At 41.6% G+C, this 23,507-nt stretch overlaps 1 protein-coding gene across 4 annotated transcripts in view; it reads right to left on the bottom strand.

The window, feature by feature from the left end:
• Positions 1-23,507, bottom strand: part of PPARGC1A (PPARG coactivator 1 alpha) — a 409,900-nt gene that overhangs the window by 181,992 nt on the left and 204,401 nt on the right. The window contains exon 1 of one of the 4 annotated variants that reach the window (XM_045166305.1): positions 11,934-12,062. The exons of the other annotated variants lie outside the window; for them this stretch is intronic. The gene's annotated coding sequence lies outside the window, so the exon portion shown is untranslated. Of the gene's footprint in view, positions 1-11,933; positions 12,063-23,507 lie in introns of those variants that run through there. 4 annotated transcript variants of the gene reach the window in all.

The raw sequence follows: 23,507 nt of genomic DNA, 5'->3' as shown, positions 1-23,507 counted from the left end.
CCTGAGGCTTCGAGCTCCCCTTAATCTGCCTCAATTCATAACAAAATTAAGTATCACTAAAGTAAGTCGTTCCACTTTCTCTGGGAACCCGATGGACTAGTGGGCTTATAAGCACATGACAGAACAATAGTAGTTAGATTATCTATCAGCTCTGATCACTGGGTGCTCTCACTTCCAGGTATCAAGGAAATAATCTAGGAAGAGTTGCTATAATTTATGTTTCTATGTTTCAATTTAGCTGGTCTTCATGTTGGTGGAAAAGGCAAAAAAAAAAAAAAAAAAAAAAGACTAAAAGGATGTGCATGTGTAGTTTTTCCAGACAGTTTCTTTAAAAAATAATCACAGGTCTAGGCAGCTAATAATAATGTCAAGAACGGGGCAGTTGCACCATTTTACTATTATCATCTCATAGCAATGCTATCTCTTCAGAAAAGATCTGCCACCATAGCAGAAGCTCTGATGACAGAATAATGATTTCGATTTAATTTCCCTCTGAGTAAAATTTCATCAAACTTGAAAGAGGGTCAGAATATCCTAACTCAAGTCCTAGGGCAGGGCAGTTCCACTCGTGGAGGACTTCAGGAATGCAGCTAAAGTACATCACATGATTTAGCCCCATGCTTCCATAAAAACCATGCAGTACTTAGAAATCCTACTGGAGATACCAGCCATCTCCCTTACTGACCCTTCCCATAAAAGGCTAGCACACTTGTGGGTCATTTCATAATCCAGTTTCTAGAATAACAACCAGGCTGGCTGATGAGGCCACATAGTCCCCCACCCTCCCGTGTCACCTGTTAGCGCATTATAACCACATGGAACAAGAACTGGCCTTTTTCACTATGACGATTGGGACAGGTGTTGAGTGGTCACTCCCTGCCTATCACAAGCCCCCCCGTGCCGGTTATGCAGTGATGAGATGCCCATCACAGAGGACTTCCCTAAAATCTTCCTTTTCCCCATATGGTGACACCAGCCCTAAAGGTGTCCGAGTGAGTACTCTAACTAATAGGCTGTTTTGAGGGCTATGGGCAAAGAAATGGGTGCGAGGATCATGACCAATAAAAATAATGAGCATTTGCACTGTTAGATGCCATTTCCAACTAAATCAAACCCTCTGGTTAGTAAGAAAAGAGCCAGGAAAAAATCAAACAGCAAATCTGCTGAGAAGGCCACATACATCTATCTTCCATAACCCCTTGTCTCTCTCTTTTTTTGAATAGCACCAAGAAGAAAGCAGAAGAACCAGGCTGGGGGGACAGTTTTTCTTCCACACAAAACTTTGTAGGACTGAAAATTGTGAATATCCAATTGGCAAAATTATCAAATTCTGTTGCACATTGTGGGTGAAAGCAAAGCATGGCTGAAAGGGACCGAACCTAGGTTTGTCACCTAAGCACAGCATGTTAGGACCATGACAACCTCTGGCCCAACACTTTCATTTCAAAGAGGAGAAAACCGAAGCTCGGAGAGGGTGAATGATTCACTTCAAACAATCCTCCAGTGAGAACACCGGGAAGCAACACCTTCAACTACATCATGTTGTGTCTCCTCACTGCTCAACTATTTCAGATCCGTTGCTTAGAGCAGGGGTCCCAACCTCCAGAATCTAATGGCTGATGATCTGAGGTGGCGCTGATGTAACAGTAATAGAAATAAGCTGCACAATAAATGTAATTCACCTGAATCCTCCAAAAACCAACCCTCCCACTAGTCTGAGGAAAAACTGTCTTCCATAAAACCTGTTGCCTGTGCCAGAAGGGTTGGACACTGCTGGCTTAGAAGATCTCTCTCGAGTCTACCATCTCTGAGTTCAGGACCACCCCAGGCAATTGACTAAGCATCTCAGCAATAGATGCTTCTCCACTCCCAAATCCAAACTGGGTGTTGGAACTTGGGGTTGGCTCTTCCTAGCCAGGAAGATATTTGTCTGACTCTGAGCAATCCCAGATGTCAATACAAGACTCTTGTTTGCCCAGAGCTTACTGCCTGAACTTGGTTGGACCTGAGAGTGTAGATCCTGCTGGGCACCTACATGTAGAGATTATAACCTTCCCTGAAGCCCAAATAGAGGAGGTGATAAAGGCAGTTGCCATTAGTCTGCCTTTCACCTCTTCCATTTCAATTGTCTCTCGCTCTTTCCTGAACCCACAGGAAAGCTGCACAGCAAGAAACATTAAAAGAAGGGAGGCCTCTTAAGCTCCAGGGACCTGAGCTCCTAGCTGCAAATTTCCTTTCATTCAAAAGCACACTCTCCACCTTTTTTCTCAGCACAACACTTAGCATGCCCATGAGGGGAGGAAAGTGTTTCTCACCAGGACTAAGCTGTAAGGTATATTTGAAAATTGAGATTTTTGAATTGCAATTGGCATCTCTTGGTGCCTTTCAGATGGGGGCCATCTAACTGCAAAGTGACATTTTGTGATTGGGACTTGGTGGAGACCCAGTGAAAAACTACAATCAGTTTCGAAAACACAGGCTCAAGAAACTGGGACCTAGCGTTAAACCTAGACAATCTTTCATGATTGTTCGTCAAAGGAAAATAGCAAGAGACATTCATTTTTCAAATTATTCTCCCTCGCTAGCCTCTCTTATTGCTATTACCACATCCGATATCATTCTTTACCTGCTGCGGAAACCCTTTGTGAGCAAAATACCATTGACAATCTTTACTTTCAAATCCATTCACTCCTGGCAAGAAGCAATCCTGGATGAACTTTCGGAGTGCCCAGTTCAGTTAATGTGTGACCTTTGCTTGATCTAATTTACTTGTCTCTTTTATCCACATATGATTTATATTACATGTGTATTTAAGTAATGCCTTTGTCTTCCAGCACCTGTAAGCCCTTAATAATCATTCATTAAGCCTCAAGTCCATTTGAAATAAGAGATGTCATCCTTTTGTAGGGATGGAGAAACTCTGGAAGGATTGCAAGGCCCACATGGAGGCAGTCTTGACTCAAGCCCTAGAGGGAGATCAATACATTTCTCAACCCTCTCCGTGCAGCTTAACTGTCCATCAATGTGTGGGCATAATTGTAAGTCCCTACTAACCACATAATTGCATTTATGAACCTTGACAGTCCTGCATTCACTCCTGGGTGCTCTTGGAAAGTTGGCCAAAGAGATGGAAAATAAGGGTATCACAGCATGTCTAGAATGAGGAAGGGCCACCATGGAGGAAATACTGAAGTTTTCGGTGCCTTAATCTTTTTGAAACAAATATTCCTTACAACATAGTCAAGTAACTGTGATGAAGTCATTAGAGGGAAGTGAAGGTGAAGGCCAGGGGACCAGTTAGGATGTCTTTGTAGGGTGAATCTAGAGATCACCGTGGCTAAGGGCACTAGTTTTGACATCACTCAGTCATGGGTTGGGATGCCGGCTTTGTTACTCACCAGATATGTGAGCTCTTTATTTCCCTTTTTGAAGAAACTCATTTTTCTTGTCTGTTAAACAGGACTAACAAAAGTCCCCTATATGCTGTGGAGATTCTATAAGATAAAAGTAAATCACTCTGGACCATATTCAGTGCAAGAAATGTTCCATTATAATTGCAAAAACTGCAATAATGCTCACCTCTGCTGGGCTCTCTTCTGTTACTCATTAAATCTTCCAACTGAAGAGGTAGATATTAGACTTTGCCTCCATTTTGCAGGTGGAGAAACTAAGGAACAGATTTCTAACTAAAGTTATGGAGCCAAGATTCAAACAACAGACTCAGGAAAGCAGAACTGTGCTGCTCATTACTCCTATAATAATAGCAATTATGGACTACCAAGGCCATAGATTTGGAATGGAGACATTGCAGACTGGGTGCCTGGAAGGATGTATGGGTGAGAAGAGAAGGGATAATCCAGACTGGTTCCCTGGGGTTTCAACCTGAGCACTGGTCCATGGTATCTCTCACAGTGGTGGGTGTTAGGTGGTGCAGATTCGGAAAGAAGAGCAAGTCTGATACATCTGTAGAATATTCAGATATAAATGGTAAATAGGTGGCTGCATACATTGATCAGGACCTCAAGACAGAAGTTCAGTTCAGTCGTTCAGTCGTGTCCGACTCTTTGCGATCCAGTTCAGTTCAGTTCAGTCGCATAGTTGTCCAATTCTTTGCAACCCCGTGAATCGCAGCACACCAGGCCTCCCTGTCCATCACCAACTCCCGGAGTTCACCCAGACTCACGTCCATCGAGTCAGTGATGCCATCCAGCCATCTCATCCTCTGTCATCCCCTTCTCCTCCTGCCCCCAATCCCTCCCAGCATCAGAGTTTTTTCCAATGAGTCAACTCTTCGCATGAGGTGGCCAAAGTACTGGAGTTTCAGCTTCAGCATCAGTCCTTCCAATGAACACCTAGGACTGATCTCCTTCAGAATGGACTGGTCGGATCTCCTTGCAGTCCAAGGGACTCTCAAGAGTCTTCTCCAACACCACAGTTCAAAAGCATCAATTCTTTGGCACTCAGCTTTCTTCACAGTCCAACTCTCACATCCATACATGACCACTGGAAAAACCATAGCCTTGACTAGACGGACCTTTGTTGGCAAAGTAATATCTCTGCTCTTCAATATACTATCTAGGTTGGTCATAACTTTTCTTCCAAGGAGTAAGCGTCTTTTAATTTCATGGCTGCATTCACCATCTGCAGTGATTTTGGAGCCCAAAAAAATAAGTCTGACACTGTTTCCACTGTTTCCCCATCTATTTCCCATGAAATGATGGGACCAGATGCCATGATCTTAGTTTTCTGAATGTTGAGCTTTAAGCCAACTTTTTCACTGTCCACTTTCACTTTCATCAAGAGGCTTTTTAGGTCCTCTTCACTTTCTGCCATAAGGGTCGGTGACTGGTTCCAAATAGGAAAAGGAGTACGTCAAGGCTGTATACTGTCACCCTGGTTATTTAACTTATATGCAGAGTACATCATGAGAAATGTTGGGCTGGAAGAAGCACAAGCTGGAATCAAGATTGCCGGGAGAAATATCAATAACCTCAGATATGCAGATGACACCACCCTTATGGCAGAAAGTGAAGAGACAGAAATTAGGGTGGGTTTTATAAATTTGGCAGTCATCAGAATATACAAGGAATTTAAGTATAGATGAATTTGTACCATGCTAGCTCATTTCCTGGTGGGAGTGGGGGGGAACTCACATTACAAGCTAAGGGGAGATCAGCTGGTTCACCCCTCTCTCCATCTCTGTTAAGTACTCACCTATTCTTCATCTGAAAGACTACCACATCCATGAAACTCTACCATACACTCTAGTTGTGCTGTGTCTGGCACATAGGGGGTGCTAAATAAATGCTTGTGAGCCATGAATGCATTTAAAACTTCAGTGAAAGCTTAACAGATAAATTCTAGTCAGCCTCCAAATTTCTTCTGGCTTCACCTTTTAGTCACTGTACCTCAGTGCAGAAATACCGTATCAACTTTCCACCTCAATAAAATTAAGAAAATAGAGCTAGTGGGAATTAAATGAGATTATAAGTGGAAGATGCTTAGAACATAGCAAGTATCCAATACTCGTTAGCAATTAACTGCCAGCTTCTCAGCTCAATGACTGATGAGCCCCTCTGTGGAGGGTTTTAGAAAGTCCTGGCTTTGCTTGGACTGCCTATGGGCCCCTTATAGACCCAGGGGTCCAGGTTCCCAACCTGTTCCTCTAACTCCTGTCCTGTAGGATTTATAGCCTAACTGTGACAACTAATTTTGGCACTGTAATGCCTCCTGTCATCTTCCATAAATTTGACATAAATAAATCACAAAATACCCTTTTTATATCACTTTTTATCTTGCCACGCTCCTTGTTTCTTTTGGAAACAGTTTTTATGGCAAATGCACAGTGTAAATCCACCCAGCAATAAAGCATGCCAAACAAGCGTGTAGAACAGGCACCTGAGAGGAAATTACCCGCCATTTGCAGTGCTCCACACAATTACCAGCAGGATGTTGTGGAGTGGGCCTGTTCACCGCACCACGCTGTCTTCCTCACGCACAATTTACACAGCCGCAGTGTAAACAACACTGTCACACCACAGGGAGGGGACCCACGGGTCCACGTTTTCGAGCTGGCCTCCTCTGTGGCAACGTGAAGTCTCAACTTTGCATACCATCTCCCCTGCCTGTTTCCCTGAGGAAGTCATTTCTCCAACAGCAGTAGCATCCAGTGGAACTTACAATGATGCAAATATTCTCTATAGACACATTTACCATCCAATATGGTCACTGCTAGTCCCATGTGGCTATTGCACACTTGACATGTGAGTCCTGAGACAGAGGAACTAGATTTTTCAATTTGAGTGTAATCAATTTAAGTCTAAAAAGCCACAGGGGGCTAGAGGCTACCATGGGTACAACCTTATAGTGATGGCTTGATGTGTCTTCCTTTTCAATATCTTGTTCCACACGTCTTCAATTTCAAATGCCAGCAATCATAGTAAATATGCACTGAGTACCTTCTCATTTGTCCACTCTGCTTTCCTTCTGACACTGACCCTATGGGGCAGTTATTACAATCTACATCATTTAAATGAGTTCCCTAAAGTTGAGAAGCTTCCCAGGTGGAACTAGTGGTAAAGAACCCGCCTGCCAATGCAGAGGACGTAAGAGTCATGGGTTCAATCCCTGGGTCAGGACGATCTCCTGGAGGAGAGCATGGCAACCCACTCCAGTATTCTTGCCTAGAGAATCCCATGGGCAGAGGAGCCTGGCAGAGTACATGTCCATGGGGTTGCAAAGAGTGGGACACGACTGAAACGACTTCACACACATGCACTCCTGAAGCTGGGAGAGTTTAAGTGACAACTCTGAAGTCTCTCAACTAACACGTGAAGAGGCAGAGACAGGAACCCAGATCTGTCTGTCAAAGCTTTGCTGCTCTCACAGTGGTGCTCACACTAGGCATTCTGGCTTCAGGCTATTATACCTAATCATTAGGGCAACCTTTGCATGAATTTGGTAGCACTGCAGGGTTCATATTCAACACCTATTTCTGCAAAGCTCTCTATCCAGGGATGGCAAGAGCTAGCTTCTCATCACACCTTACTGCCCACTAGCTGCTGGTGTGAGGACCTGCACTTTCGGACACATCTCTTCATCTGTGTGTCCAGGCTGGTTGCTGCCTCATAGGTTTGTTGGGAGCACGTGTGAGATCCATGGGAAGATGTGCTAAAGCGTAAAAGTGCTGCTCAAATATAAGATCTTGTGATTAAAGGAAACCCTGATGAATCCTACCACACCCTATTTATTTCCTGCCCAAGTTGCCACAAAATCCATGTGCAATATCATTACCCACATAGATATTTACTGAACACCCCTAAAAGCCTACACTCTGTGCAGCAAAATTAAAGGAATGCACCCTGTGGCCTTTTCATGATACCAAAATAAAGCAAGGACTGTTCACAGCAAAAAACCCACCCCACAATGCACTGATTATTAACTTGTTAATTTCTATGTCCCAGCTTTTGAAAATGATTCTGGGAACAACGTATTGAATTTTTAATTTGCAGATTATCGACCAAATTGGCTGCAATGGCTCTGAGCAATGGGGCCTGCACGTCCGTTGGGCAGGTAAAGCAGATGCATAGAGAAAACGGTGGCAAGTTCTGGGGAGATTCTTTACCATTGAACCACCAGGGAAGCCCCATAAATAGCAGGGGCAGCTACTTTGTTCTTGGCACGATAATCATCATTCTCACTAAATTGGCCACTGGGCTGTCATCTCCTATCAGATCTAGTGCCATCCCTTACCTCTGGTCACAGTGCTGATCCCACCACCCCAGCAAGCCCTGTCGGATCACTGGAGACCTCACCATCACCAGCAGTATCTTCAGCTCTCTTTTTCTTCTCCATTCATTCACCGCTCATTCTCTTATATAAACAGTCATCTTTTTTTTTTTGGATATACCTTATTTCTGCAACTAGATCATAAAAACTTATTCCTAATAATAAATGACTTTATTGAAGTAAAAGTTACTGAGACTTTCCATTTGCCCAGAACTGTGTAGCTAGCAAGGGGCTTCCCTGATAGCTCAAATGGTAAAGAATCAGCCCACAATGCAGGAGACCAGTTCAACTCCTAGTTCAGGAAGATCTGCTGGAAAAGGGAAAGGCTTCCCACTCCCGTATTCTGGCCTGGAGAATTCCATGGACTGTATAGTCCATGGGGTCGCAAAGAGTCAGACACAACTGAGTGACTTTCACTTGTAGCTGGCAAAGGGCTTCTACCAGAGGGATTGTTACAGATTTTGGCAGAACAATCCCCTCAGTCAGGAGGGCAACTGTCAAGATCCTCAATTTACTGAGGAGAGTGCTGTCTTTGGAGAAGACAGAAGCTCTGTGGGGCATCTGAAGCAACACAGCTGCTTCATGGTTGAGCTGATAGGAGGGTTCAAACCCAATGTTGTTGTTCAGTCGCTAAGTCATGTCTGACTCTTTGCGACCCTATGGACTGCAGCACACCAGCCTTCCCTGTCCTTCACTATCTCTGGAGTTTGCTCAAACTCTGTCTAGGCTCCTCTGTCCATGGAATTTTCCAGGTGAAAATACCAGAGTGGGTTGCCATTTCCTCCTCCAGGGGATCTTCCTGACCCAGGGATCGAACCCGAGTCTTCTGTGTCTCCTGCATTGGTAGGCTTCTTTACCACTGAGCTACTGGGGAAGCCCTCAAACCTTATAGCCAAGATTAGGTCCTTGACAAACGTTTGGTGAGAGTCTTGATTAAATGGCTGGCATACAATGAGTGCTTATTGGAATGTTCTAAAAATGTTATATGTATGAAGTACATTAACCTTAAAATCATCATATGAGGCAGGAGCTACCATTTGTGCTTTATTATGGACAACAAAACTGAGACAAAGGAGTGTTAAACAGTCTCCCTGCGCTCACCAGTTAAGAGATGTAGCTGTGATCTACACGGAGGCCCAGCCTACAGTGTATTCAGAGCCCTTAGGCACACTGCCTCTCCTGATGACAAAACTTTTTTATACTTGTCAAGAATCCTCCAGTGTTGGGAAGAACACAGTGAATACTGAAGAGGCTCAATGAGTATTTATCTTTCAACAGTTTACTCTCTTGCAGGGAGTAAAAGTTTCTTGAAATTTGGAAAGCTTCGATTGTTTATTTCTTCCAAATTCTCCTAATGGTCATGGCTGTCGATGAGTCAACTTTCTCTATTATCTCTTTATATGCAGTCCCAGTCCTAGACTGGGGACATTCTGTTATTTTATTTCTTTCTGTCACAGGGTCACCTATCAGACCCACCCACATTGACACTTGCAGACATATGCCTGCCTCAAGAGCAGTCTCTCAGCATAAATCACACATCTCAGCAGGAGGTACCTTCAATACCACTTGCTCAAAACAGCCCATTATGTCCCTCAATCTTTTTTCCTGGGGTGGGTAAGGACTTCCCTTGGTTCCCTTTTTCTTTTCCCACAGAGATGAGAAAACAATTCTCCTTAACCTTTTGAAAGCAAACAACAGCAAAACCATGACACAAGATAAAGATATGTGCCAACTTCCGTGAATATCCTGTAGGGTTGTTTCGAGTGGACTGTCCCACTTCTCAGTGACCGAAAGCAACGTGGACTCAGGAACATTTAGACAGACATCTTATTTTACTAGACAGCCTTTCAACAGCTGGGTCTAAGAATTCCTACATCAGTCTGCAGCCAACTGGAGAAAAAGCTTGAGTACAACAAATTCCAACTCATCATTTGATAAGTTAGGAAACCAAATGATACACCTAACCCTTACCCCACTGCTGCAAAGGGCTAAAGGTGCTCCCATTGCAAACTCCTCGGACTTTGCTACTGGAGCTGAGGTCAAATGGGTTAATGATGGGCCCTGAGGTCAGATGAACCTTGCAACTGGAATTGCAGCCCTATTATTTTGCAACTTAGCAGAAAGCAAGTTGTTAGCCACATGTCCTGGTCTAGCCCCTCCAATTTTTCAAATCGTGATCTGGATGCTTGGCTGCTTATGTCTGGGATAGGCACAGTAATGTGTACTTACACGAGGGTGTAGGTGACCATGGGGAAGCACCACCTGGAGACTCAGTGCAATTAACAAGCCCGAATTCGACTCTCAGAGAATAGCAGATACAATTCGTGGAGTCATATGCTACGGCCTTTGCCTTGGTCAGTTTATTTTCCTGAGTGTTTACCAATCCACACAAAATGTGTTACCTGCAGCTGAGAGACCACAGGTCACTACTTGATGTACGTCCTTTCTTCCTGCCTCAGTGGAGAGAATAGCAGGTTGATACCTATTTGGACTACAGTCAGTGACTATCATTTTGGTTAAAGGTCAAAAGGCTTTTATACCCCAGATGTTTTTTCCTTTGTAATTTTTCTAAAATAAGAAAAGTGGTATCACTTCTGTCTAGTTCCTAGTATCTGTCTCATGATACATACCACCTTGATTTGCAGCATTGTAAAGCTACATTTTCTGTTAAAATATTAAGACACTTCCATGCTGGCTACTTGGGTGTCACAATGATCACCCTATGACATGATGCAAACTTTCTTGGATGCAACAGCTAAGAAGTGAGCACCCTAGCACAGGGCAGTGGGAGGGGACACTCCACCATCCCCCTTGGGGCTGGACCTGGGTCTATTTTGATTGGTCATTTCCCTAGTTGTTGTGGTTATCTATTCCAAACATCATCCTAGAATATATGGAATAATAAATGCAAGAATCTTTACAGATTTTTGGAAGGTTCCAAGGCTCCACATACATTTAAGATAATATTATAGTAATACCTCATGTAACCAATATGGTTGGGGTGTAGTATGTTCATAATTACCTAATTTCCCATTTACTTGAGGTTAATGCACGTCTGCAGGGGAATTGCCTGAAGCAAAGGGCTTTCCTCAAATGATATAGAGACCTCTCTTGGACCTGTTTTTCAGACATTTGATTTAAGTGATCAAGCTTTTCCCTAATTCATATTTTTATCAGAAAAGAGCACTTTTGCATGAAAGACAAGACCTGTCATCTGGACCATCATATATACTTAGAAGCAGCATGCTAAGCCTACTGAGTTGCTTATCTCCAATGACGGTGGTTAAGCAAGATGGAAAAGAGAAATTTTATCCTCCCCAAATGACACAGGGACAAAGGCACAGACATTTAAAGAAATAAAGTAAAATTTGAAATGTAAAACATCAGAGGTGGTGCTTAGAAATAATGAAACTATAAGAAGTTAAACACAATCAGGTTTAAAGAGATAATGATAAAAATGAAAATCTGAAATCTCTTGCCAGTAGAGTAAACCTAGCCTAGGAAGATGAATCCAATATTTCCTGCAAATAAACAGAACTTTCTAAAAATAGAAAGTACAGATGTGAGAGCCAGAAAGTTTCAGGAGCTCATAGGTACTGATGGTCAAAGTATGACTTTTGTGACTGTGAAATTATAGATGAGGGATTGTAACCCCACAGGTAGCCAGGATTTTATTAAACCGATAGACTATATATTAACACATCCCTGATGAAATATACATGTGCTCACTTTTCAGACATAATCTGTATGAAAGTACTTGGTGAAGCACTAAACCAGTGTATCTTCAAGTGGATTCCAAAGAATCAAAGACCTGTTAGATACTTAGTGAAAAATCAAACTACTATTTTATACCATTTCTCTCATATATTCACAATGTTCATGAATCTATTAAAGGCTCTGAAAAGTCCTGCAATACTTTTTTCTTCAACTTTTTTCTTTCTTTAATCAGTATTTCCCAAGTTTATCTGAGCAGAGAAAACACTTTTATTTGTCACAATTTGGGGGATGTTACAAGAGAAAAATATGAGGAATTATCATTTTGCTACTGAAAAATTTCTGAAGCAAATTTTCTGTGCACATCTTCTAGTGTCTGACCCTAAGTGTCCTCAAAGGCACCCTTTCAGGCTTCACTTGTGAACTCTTACCTGTACCAGTGATGGTTTGAGAGTCTTTCAGCTACTGCTTAAGTGAAGATGAACTCCATTATTATTCAATAGCGGTGATTCTATCTATGGTCAGTTCCCTAAAGGATCAGATAAATTCTCCCACTGTGGTCTTCCTGGGCTCAGGATGCTGGCAAGCAAGCTCCCCTAATTGCTTCACTCCCCCTCACTTCCTACCCTGCATTTTTATCACTGGCAAGTGTTAGCAGGAAGGGCAGTCCTGTGGCTGAAGGAGGAAAGAAAATTTAGAGCAAGTGCCTTCTTTTAAGGAGAGCAGCCTTAGCAAAAAATGTTACAAATTAGCTACAATATCAGGTTCTCATTCTTTCCTGATTTCCTCAGGTGCCTGCACTTGGCTCTCCAAAGGCTTTCAAACTTTATTTTCCTTTCTTTGATTAGGCTGGTGGAAAGATGGCATTCTAAAAGAAATGCATCATAAAATTTATATTTGGGCAGTCTTATCAGCATTGGACATACATAATCTTTCCTTGCAAAGTTTTTGCTATGAAATTGCACAAATTTGTTTCTAAAAAGAGACAGAGACAGAGGGAGGAAACCCTCTATGTTTTTATGGTGTTTGATGTCTATTTATATGTTTCTTAAAGATAAAGCATTTATTCTATGGATGATTTGAATTTTATGCATCTCTTCTTTTTGCCTTAACGGAAGTGAATTCTTATTGCATAGCCAAATTTTACACTCAATTTATTCTGCAGAGTAACTCCCTTCCTCCAGATGGGACCATAAACCAGTAGAAAGAAGTTTTTTTAAGTGTTCCTAATTGAATATATGGGATCTACTTTTGAAACGAAATCAAAAGCTCTGGGAAAAGCACAGAACATTACTGGTGAAGGACACTAATATTCATAAAACAAAATAACAAAATTGGTGCTGGGTTGGATTAGTAATAAGGATGGGTGGGTACCTTTTAAGGCACTGCATCGCCAAGTAATAGAAAGGGGAGCATATGGTAGGATGCAGAGGAGGAAAGGCTGGCTTATGGGCTAAAAGGATACCTCCAGCTTCTTTGAAAGCTATTGGAGATCAAAGATAAGGGCTTCTAATGGCCTGGAAGATGAAAAGGAGATGAGTAACTACAAAGCCATGAAGATCAGGTCTAAGCAATAGATAGATCGAGAGGGAAAAACTAGTTGTATTGGGACCACAGTTTATTGAAGAATGCTTAAGAATGTGTGTGTATTTCCCCACAAAATACCTGGGATAATACTGTATGTAAACAGAACAGACAACTGCCAGGGGACTCAAGATAATACGATAGCAATAATAGTACCAGTTCATATTATTTGTTCGGTGCTTACTGTGTTCCAGGAAACTGTGCTAAAGCCTTTGCTTGTATGATTAAATTCTCATGGTAACCTTTGAAGCTGAAACTTCTTCTATAGTGGTCGTAGTCACATGAAAGGTGCTAAATAAATACTCATTGAATTAATTGATATTACCTTGATGAGGCATCCCTGGTGGCTCAGCAGTAAAGCATCCACCTGCAATGCAGGAGACACAGCAGACACAGGTTTGATCCTCAGATGGGAAAGATCCCCTGGAGGAGGGCATGGCAATCCACTCCAGTATTCTCGCCTGGAGAATCCCTTGGACAGAGGAGCCTGGTGGGCTACAGCCCATATGGTTGCCAAGAGTCAGACATGACTAATGTGTCTTAGTACTAAAGCACGATGTGGTTCCCATTATTTTTCCTCTTTTGCGTAATAGAAAATTGAGTCTAGGTGAGCCTTGAAGAGATGAGGGAACCATACGGCTAGTAGTTGCAGAGGCTGGGTTGAAACCAGGACTGTCTGTGTCTGTATTTTATTTAGGGGAAACTGCCTAAATTGGGACAGAGAGACAAACTTTCCTCACAAGGTTATAAGGGATGGGATCTCAGGATCTGGAGTCGTGGTTGTAGGAACAGTGTAAAATCAGGAGAGAGGAAAGAGCATAGTTATAGGACAAAGAGCCACCTAGTCTGATTTTGAGGTCCACTATACCTAACTGTCAGAGAAGGCAATGGCAACCCATTCCAGTACTCTTGCTTGGAAAATCCCATGGGCAGAGGAGCCTGGTAGGCTACAGTCCATTGGGTCGCAAAGAGTCGGACATGACTGAAGCAACTTAGCAGCAGCATACCTAACTGTGAATCCTTAACCTCCTTGCTGGCCTCATTTTCTTTATCTGTAAAATGGGCAAATTGAAATCCATCATATTCAACTGTGAAAGTTTGAAGTTACATAGACAAAGTGGTATGTAAGTGTTCAAAATTTTGATAAACATTATTTTTTATTATGTGTAATGAAAACAGTGGGCTTCCCTGGTGGCTCAATGGTAGAGAATCCACCTGCTGATACAGGAGACATGGAGTCGATCCTTGGGTCAGGAAATCCCCTGGAGTAGGAAATGGCAACCCACTCCAATATTCTTGCCTGGGAAATCCCATGGACAGAGGAGCCTGGTGGGCCACAGTCCATGGGGTCGCAAAGATTCAGACATGATTTAACAATTAAACAATAACAACAAAAATAAAAACAGTAAGCTCAGCTGCCTGGAGTTTGTTGTGTGGCATTTCATTGTATTACCATGTGTATATAAGAACCACTTGGGCCCCAGGTTTCTTCATCAGTCTCAAATGCTGAGTTGAATCGTGAAAGGTTTCTATGGTCTCCTCCCGATCTCAACTGTGCTATTTGCTCCTAACAGTGTGCATATGTGCTCAGTCTCATTCACGTCAGCTCTTTGAGACCCCATGAACTGTAGCCTGCCAGGCTCCTCTTTATCCTGGCAAGAATACGGGAGTGGGTTGGTTGCCATTTCCTACTCCAGGCATCACAGTTAATAGTGCAGGTGCTAAAGCCAGCCTTCCAAGTTCAAATTCTTGCTCAGCCACTTAAAAATTGTGCAATCTTGTGCACGGCACTTAAGCTTATAAGGGCCTTCATTTCTAATTTCTGATATGCCAACAATGACATAATGGTCTGTTTCCATAATAGTAACACATGAATAATGATAGTGACTACTGAATATGGTTATTGCGAGGATCAAATAAATGTGATCAATGATGATGGTTGTCACAAAGATGATAATAGTCCTTTATTAGACAGTTTTTGGAGTTTGAAATTATCAGAATACACATACATCAGGTTTGATTAAGCAGATAGTGAAAGTTGCTCAGTCATGTCCAATTCTTTGCAATCCCATGGACTGTACAGTCCATGGAATTCTCCAGGCCAGAATACTGGAAGTTGGTAGCCTTTCCCTTTTCCAGGGGATCTTCCCAACCCAGGGATCGAACCCAGGTCTCCCACATTGCAGGTGGATTCTTTACCAGCTGAGCCACAAGGGAAGCCCTAATTAAGCAGATACAAGACATCAAAAAACAAACAAACAAAAAAATGAAGCACAAAATGTAGAATGAATGAACAAAAGGGCAAGTAAACTTTGATGTGGGGTGGGAAAGAAGAGCTAAGTAGCTTTTACTTAGTCATTAAATAAAGAAGGTTCCTAAAATACAATTCTGTTAAATCCCCCACCCACAATAATTGGTTTGGGACCCTGAAGAAAAGCATGCTTGGTCTCCAGAGTAAAGTGGAAAAGTGGGCTATTATTAATAAAAGAAGAGTGGAAGTGGAGGTTGAGTTGTTAACTCCTTTACAATTTTTTCTCTCTTGGATGTGAGAGATACAACATTCACTCACACACAAAAAATCTAAGATATATTTCATATAATGGTCTAAATGGACCGTTTATCCAGATAGCCTTTATGGTAGCTATTATATTCTAAATTGTGTCTCCTTAAAACTTACATGTTAAGGTCCCAACACTCAAGATGAGTGTATCTGAAGCCAGAGCCTTTAAGGTATAATTAAGGTTAAAGGAAATCATAAGGGTAGGGCCCTAATCTGATAGTATTGACGCCCTTTTAAGAGGAGGAGGAAACACCAGAAATGAGTAGAAACAAAGAGAAAGACCACGTGAAGACAGAGGGAGAAGGCGGCCACCTAGAAGCCAAGAAGAACAGCCTCAGAAGAAAACCATCCTGCTGGCATCTTGATCTTGGACTTCCAGCCTCCAAAACAAAGAGGAAATAAATTTCTGTTGGTTAAGTCAGTCCGTCCGTGGTACCATGACTGACTGTGGTACCTCCGGGAGCCAGAGTAATGTGACACAGCAGCAGTGAGAACTTGTAAGCTTAGAAGAGTTCCTCTGCACAAGTGTTGAAGAAAGAGGAAAGCTAGAAGGAATTATATAAGGAAAAGTGGAAACAGGAGGAAGAGGGAGAGGTATAGCAGGAAAAGAGCGATGTTTCTTAGTATCTACTCTGGACCACAATATAAAATCATCACTGCTGAAAAATCTTCCCACGACCCTCTACTAAGGATGGAGTTTGCCTCTCTACAGCACTCAGTCCCACAAGAATTGCTGTCTGGATCCTGTCTTTTTCTGCACATGTGCTAAAACCATGAGGCTCTCTCACCCAGTAGCTTCCCTGGCTGTTGCCTTCACTGAAATTGAGCCCAAAGCAAAATGATATTTTAAATAACATCACCTCTACCCTAAAGAAAACAATAAAATGGAAGCTTAGCTTTCTGGAAACTTGTCCTGGCTTTGAGAAATAAGCAAAGCTCTCCACCTTGCATATGGCTGCAAAGAGTGAAAAATTAAAGATAGAAATGGATAGTAGTGAGATAAATACAAATATGGAAAAGCAAAGCATTTTTCACTTGCATTCCACTTGTAGCATCATCACCCGTTCTCTTCTGAATTTAAAGGCTAACATGGTTTCTGTTTGAAAATAATAAAAAGTAAGTGCATTTTGAGATATCTATATTATAAGCCTCCTGGTATATTTTTTATCACAATTTATATTAATGTCTTATCTGTTCACAGATTATGGGTGCCAAGCTAAGTTTAAAAAACTACCAGTACATTGTCCAACAGGGCAGAGAAGCACATTAAAATGACAGTAATTTCAGTTAGCATTTACAGAAGGTCTCCATTCAGATATGAGTGCCATAGTTCGCCCCTTATCCTCAGCCTCTAAGCATCCAATGTGCAACCAGTTTTTCTTACAACCAGCTAAAGAAACGACCAGCATTATTCTGAACCCAGTCTAAACTGACAGGGGAGAACCATTTGAAAGGAAATCATGTATTCAATAGTAAAATACTTGCCTGTTAAAGTCGCCTAACCATCCTACTTGATTCTGTTTGAATTTACTGGCTAGAGACTACTTTAATTCATTTTATAGCAGAACAGTTAGATTATGCCCCATTTATTATAAACATTTGCTTTGCATAGAAGATTCGCAATGTTTTATTAATCCATCACATAGTCTTTCTAAAAATATGATGAATGAGGTAGCATAAATGTCATTCTTTATACACTTTAGGTGGTTTGGCAATTAACGTGTTGAGCCTCGCAGCTCTTCTGAATCAAAGGCTGATTTCTGATATGGATCCATCTTGCCCACATCATCTATGGAATTACAAAACATATGATAAATCCAAGCATTTGACAGCATTATTTCCATCAGGTTATAACCCTATTTGATAAACTTAAATCAGCAGCAAAACTATATCAGATTAATGAAAACCATCAGAAAGTGCATCATGCCATTTAATTTCTGGAGAATTACAGCTAAGATACATTCTAAATCATTTAGAACAAACAGGGCAGCCTTTTTAGAAGTATATTTTATTTAAAGTGACTAGAAAAAAAAAAATACCCGCAGGATTGTATGTTCACCACATCATGTCCAAGAAGTTGAAACAGGAACAAAATAAAATGCAATGTGTTTTTGCTGATGAACAAAAGCTGCTTCAATTATGAAAGAGTAAACTGATAATAGAATCCTGGAGACAAAGAAGTAATGTGAACACATGTCTCACCACATACTGCATACACACCGAGGAAACAGGTTACACCTTACTGCACGTAGAAAGAGGTAAGAAAAAGAGTAAAAGCAAAAAAAAAAGACAGAAAATTGAGAGAGAAATACAAGCTTCACCCTTAGCCCACGTTAGTCAAAGAATAATTTCACGTCTAGAAATGGTTTAACCCAATAATGTAGCAAAAATTCTGGCTTATATGTAATTACTGAAGAATCCTATCAGCATCTTAATTGTAAGAAGATAAAACTGTCATATTCAGATGCTGACCTTTTACCATGCAGTATGAAGCCATTAATAAAAATTTTATTTTAACACCAACAAGCCCAAAATGCTTTAAAATATCAAATTTAAAGGATACTTTCTCCTGTATCCTTTATTATAAATGTTACACAGACAAAGGCAGAAACCAAAAATCAATTTTTAATATATTTCTTCCTACCACAGGGCATGAGAAACATTAATGGTTTCTGCATCTACATGGTTACAATTATTAGCTTTGCTTTTCTAACTCAGTGCTCATAAAGTATGCTCCGCTTACGACTGGGGGGATGGGCACTATTCTTAAGGTTTTTCTGGATGTAAGTTAATAAGCAATAATCCAAGATCTTGAGAGTCATGCCATTACTTGCTTCCCCCATCCAGCATCCTGATATTTACATGATCACTTACACGGAAGCCGCAGAACAACTTAAAACTTAATGATCCCAATTCACAGCCCTGCAGGGGGGAGAAGAAGCTGCTGTAAACCTATTGAGGGATGTTATCATGGGTCCCTGCGGTACAAGGAAGGAAAATAACCACTCAGATGGTTTTGTTTCACCTCTACTCCGAGGGACTCAGATGTGCTTTATACCTCTTCACTTTGTGTCCAATGTGTTTTGAGCCATTGCCGAGGACAGGTGCAGTAGACACCTCCTCTCTCATCTACTCCTAGTGCCTGATCTCTCTAGAGACCCACTTCTCTCTCTATGGGTGGTCTCACTGCAACTGTTAACCAGGGTAAATAAGGCTCTCTCCTAGCCATGGGATAAGCACAGCCCACTGAAAAGACTGCTTTTCTAGTGTCTAGTGTTCCTAGTCGGAGAAGGCAATGGCACCCCACTCCAGTACTCTTGCCTGGAAAATCCCATGGATGGAGGAGCCTGGTAGGCTGCAGTCCATGGGGTTGCTAAGACTCGGACATGACTGAAGTGACTTAGCAGTAGAAGTAGCAGTGTTCCTAGTGTCTAGGGCTTCAGGAATGCTCTGGTGCCTACATTATTGAAACCTGGTTCTTCAGGTTTTCCTCTGATTCAGTAACCTACACCATAGCCTTTCACCTCTGTTTTAGTTAATTCAGCCAGCATCCCTTCCTGTGGCTTGAATTCAAACTACCTGCCAGAAGAAAGGGGAGATCAACAGCTTGGTCTTTCTGTTTCTTCAAACTCATGTTCAGTGATGCCATTTATCCACTCAAATATTTTCAGTAGCTCCCCTTCCCTATGGTTTAAAATCCTCATTCCTCTGCAAGGCCTTCAAGTCTCTTGTCAACTTGTTTCACCCTGTCTATCCAAACTTAACTCCCATTTCCCAGGACAAGAAATCTATGCAAATCACATGAATTCTTCCTTGCTTACTGCTTTATTCTGAGTGTATATTATGTTCTTTTGGTCGTTCCATTTAACAAGTCTCCCAATCTTTATCAGCAACAATGCTTAGCTGGAAACAACTGAACCCGTATGTGCCAGTTTTAGCTGAAAAGAGAAATTATCAAAGGATGTACTTCCCAGAAACTCCAATAGCATCAGGCCAAAGGCTAAGCCATCAAGAGCAGTGATCATATTACATCCCTGGCCTGCTCAGTGGGGACCCAAGGCAGTTGAGGGAGGCCATTGACTTTCCACCATCCAGAAACAGCCTGACATAGGGGGCAATGATTCTCCTCATTGCTACTTCTGACAGTGGGTGCCATGTGGAGGCGTCTCAAAATTTGTTTCCAAGCTGAAATCTGAGTGCAGAACTTAGATGATATGCCTGCACCATAGAAACGTCCCTGGGAAGAAGTTTCTGTCTTCCGCCTTCAAAGAAGCACAAATGCGTAAGGTGATGGGTGACCTTGAACTTGACAAGCATCCGCTATACTAGCCCTTATGGGCCTACCTCTTCCTTAAGACTTCTTTAAGCTTTTAAAATGTAACATTCCCCCCATGACTCTGAACTCCTTTTAACCTACTACCTACATCTCTAATGTTCAGCTTGATTAAACACATTTAAACGACATTATGATTTGCAAAGCATTTCCACGTATATCATCTCTTGTGATCTTCCCAACGCTCTGTCACTTGGGTTTCCCTAGCATTCTCCTGTTATAGATGAGGCAGGGGAGTGTTGGTAAAGTTGAATGACTTGCCTGATTTCCTACTTAGGATGCATTCTTCACATTATTCTAGGAAACACTTGGTGAGGGCAGAAGTCAGGAACTAGTGTTTCCTTTGGTATCTGTTTTCTCAAATCACTGACCTCATATCTGCTGCTGCTGCTAAGTTGCTTCAGTCATGTCCGACTCTGTGTGACCCCATAGACGGCAGCCTACCAGGCTCCCCCGTCCCTGGGATTCTCCAGGCAAGAACACTGGAGTGGATTGCCATTTCCTTCTCCAATGCATGAAAGTGAAAAGTGAAAGTGAAGTCGCTCAGTCCTGTCCGACTTAGCGACCCCATGGACTGCAGCCTACCAGGCTCCTCCATGCATGGGATTTTTCAGGCAAGAGTACTGGAGTGGGGTGCCATTGCCTTCTCCTGACCTCATATCTAGAAAAGTATAAATCACACAACATGTGTGTTCTTTTTTTTTTTTTAGAACTTAGAGCAAAGTTAGACAGCACATCAACCAAGGGACATCACATTCCCAAGAAAGTGGAGGAGGAATGCTTCTAGGATACTACTGCTGCAGAAATCCCCCTCTAAGTCTCTTATAGGCATGCAAGCCAATTGGGCAGCTTGAGGAAAATTAGGTGTGAGCTGGAAAAGGAGCATTTTGAGGAAAGGGGGATCAGTATCAGCTGTCAAAGAGAATGGGGTCAGGAGGAAGAAGAGAGTTTCATACACAGAATCAGAGATGACAAACCCAAACACTTTAGAGGGAAGACAAGACAACAACCAAACACCAAGAATCCGATTGTAGAAATGGCACAAGCTTTTTAAGCTTTGTAGTTTTTCCTTGTGTGTTATTATTATTATTCCATGTTTGGTTTTGGTCTTACCAAAAAATGTTTCACATTTTTTTTTTTTTTTGCTTTGTAAAAGTGAAAGAGCTTATACAACAAAAGGGCCCTGAGGCAAGAAACAAAATGCAAGACCAAAATAGAGGCCCAGAATTAATCAGACAAAAAGCAAGATGTTCTGACTCAGATCCATCGAGGAAGGATTCCTAGGTGACCCTAGTGGTAAAGAACCTGCTTGCCAATGCAGGAGACAGAAGAGATGTGATTGGATCCTGGGGTCAGGATGATCCCCTGGAGGAGGGCACGGCAACCCACTTCAGTATTCTTGCCTGGAGAATCCCACGGAAAGAGGAGCCTGGTAGGCTATGGTCCACAGGGTCGCAAAGAATTGGACATGACTGAAGCGACTTAGCATGCATGCACACATCAAGAAAGTAATACGTTTCCATCTCATTTCTCTTCAAACATTGAAAGCGTATCCACCATCACCCATAAGCAAGAGATTTCTGAGAAACATCTTGGAATATCCCCTCTTTCCCCAGTATGGGTTTTTATATTTGTCTGGATACAGATGTGCTGCCAAGACAAAGATACTCAAGATAACAGTGGTTTAAAAAGAAAAAAATTTCACACAGCAATACAAATAACATGTAGTCCTCATGAAATTCTAGGTCCATTTCAGCTATTCAGCCTGAGTGGTAGGTACTTGGTCATCCTCAACATTTTGCTTTCAACTCGTGATCTAGAGAGCTATCCCAGCTCTAGCCATCATGACAGCATTCCAGTCAGTGAGAAAAGGAACAAGATAATGTCCTAGGCACGCTCCTTCTCTTTATGGGCAGGCCTGGAAGTTGAAAACATCATGTTCACTTATATCCCTTCAACCATGACCATGCCCCATTACAAAAAAGACAAGAAAATGGGGTCTGTGGCTAGGTAGCCAAGAACTCAGCTAGAACTTGGAGCTGCTACACTAAAGGAAAGAAGAAAAGATGGATAGCGAGGGTCAAAGAGAAGTGTTTGCTAAAAAGGCTAGAGATAAAAAAGACCTAGGACAAAATCCTGGTGCCATCACTGACCAGATACTTATTCTGAAATGTTACTTATTCTGGATGAGTTTTGGTTGCCATATCTATAAAGTGAGCATAAAAACGCTATATAGTAGAGCAATGAAGATTCAGTGGAATAATGCATGTAAAGTACTTGATTCCATAGAATTGTCAGTTGATAAATTACAGTCATTATTATTGTATTGTTACTATTTATTAAGATTTTGTAAAGTGTTTTTATGATAGTTTTAATTTCCTCTATCAGGGAGTATTATTCTCCTTACATTTCTTTTTTTTAGTTTATTATTATTATTTTAATTATCAAAGATTATAATTGTACAATATTGAGAAGCATAGGACAAAATACAATAATTGGAGGACAATTTTTATATCGTTATTATTTTTAACCAGAGTTGGCAAACTGAGGGCCAAATTCATAAATAAAGTTTCATTGGAGCACATCTGTGCCCGATTACTTACGTTTTGTCTATGGTTTTTCAAACTACGAGCACAGAGTTGGGAAATTGAGCCAAACTCTGTGGTCTGCAAAGCGTAAAATATTTATTCTTTGGTCTTTTTAAGAAAACATTTGCTAGCCCATGACCTATAAAGTGAAACAAATCTTACTTTCTCTGACTCACATAAGTTCTGTTTCTTCAGTTGCAAATAAGTCATGATACATATTTCATCATATCATTTCAAAAATAAAAGAAATTTTGTGAAGCACCTAGCACAGTGCCAAGAACCTTTAGTCCTATTTTATTTTCCTTGATATACGGTCACCACTGTTCCCACAAGAACACTACTAAATGTATACAAGCCATCATGTGACAAAAACAAGTGTCACACTTGGGGTGCTCACATATTAAATTTAGGTGCCTTTAAAACGAGCTTTTCAGGTCCTGCTGGTGGTAAAAAAAAAAAAAAAAAAAAAAAAAAAAACCCACCTGCCAATGCAGGAGATGTAAGAGATGCTGGTTTGATCCCTGGGTCAGGAAGATCCCCTGGAGGAGGGCATGGCAACCCACTCCAGTATTCTTGCCTGAAGAATCCCATGGACAGAGGAGCCTGGTGGTCTATGGTCCATAGAGTCACATAGAGTTGGACATGACCAAAGCAACTTAGCACACATTCATGCAATGTTCTTATAATAAAGAAGATTCTTAACTGGCCTCTCCTACTCCCTCTGTGGCTGCTTACACACCACCAGCCAGCCCCTCTCACTTTCTGCCCTCGAACCATGCTACCCTTTTTTAAGTTTCTTAAATTGCCCATATTCCTCCTCCTTTTCTATCTAGCTGAAATTCTTTCACTTTTTTCAATTGTATGTTTCTATTAGTAAAAATGCTTTAGCACCCATGAATATTCAGTCATTTACAAACTATACATACACACATGTATATGT

Source organism: Bubalus bubalis, chromosome 7 (assembly GCF_019923935.1).
Source record: "Bubalus bubalis isolate 160015118507 breed Murrah chromosome 7, NDDB_SH_1, whole genome shotgun sequence".
Lineage (NCBI taxonomy): Eukaryota > Metazoa > Chordata > Mammalia > Artiodactyla > Bovidae > Bubalus > Bubalus bubalis.
Note: the sequence above shows the minus strand (reverse complement) of the source record. Positions and strands in the feature narration are given on the sequence as shown.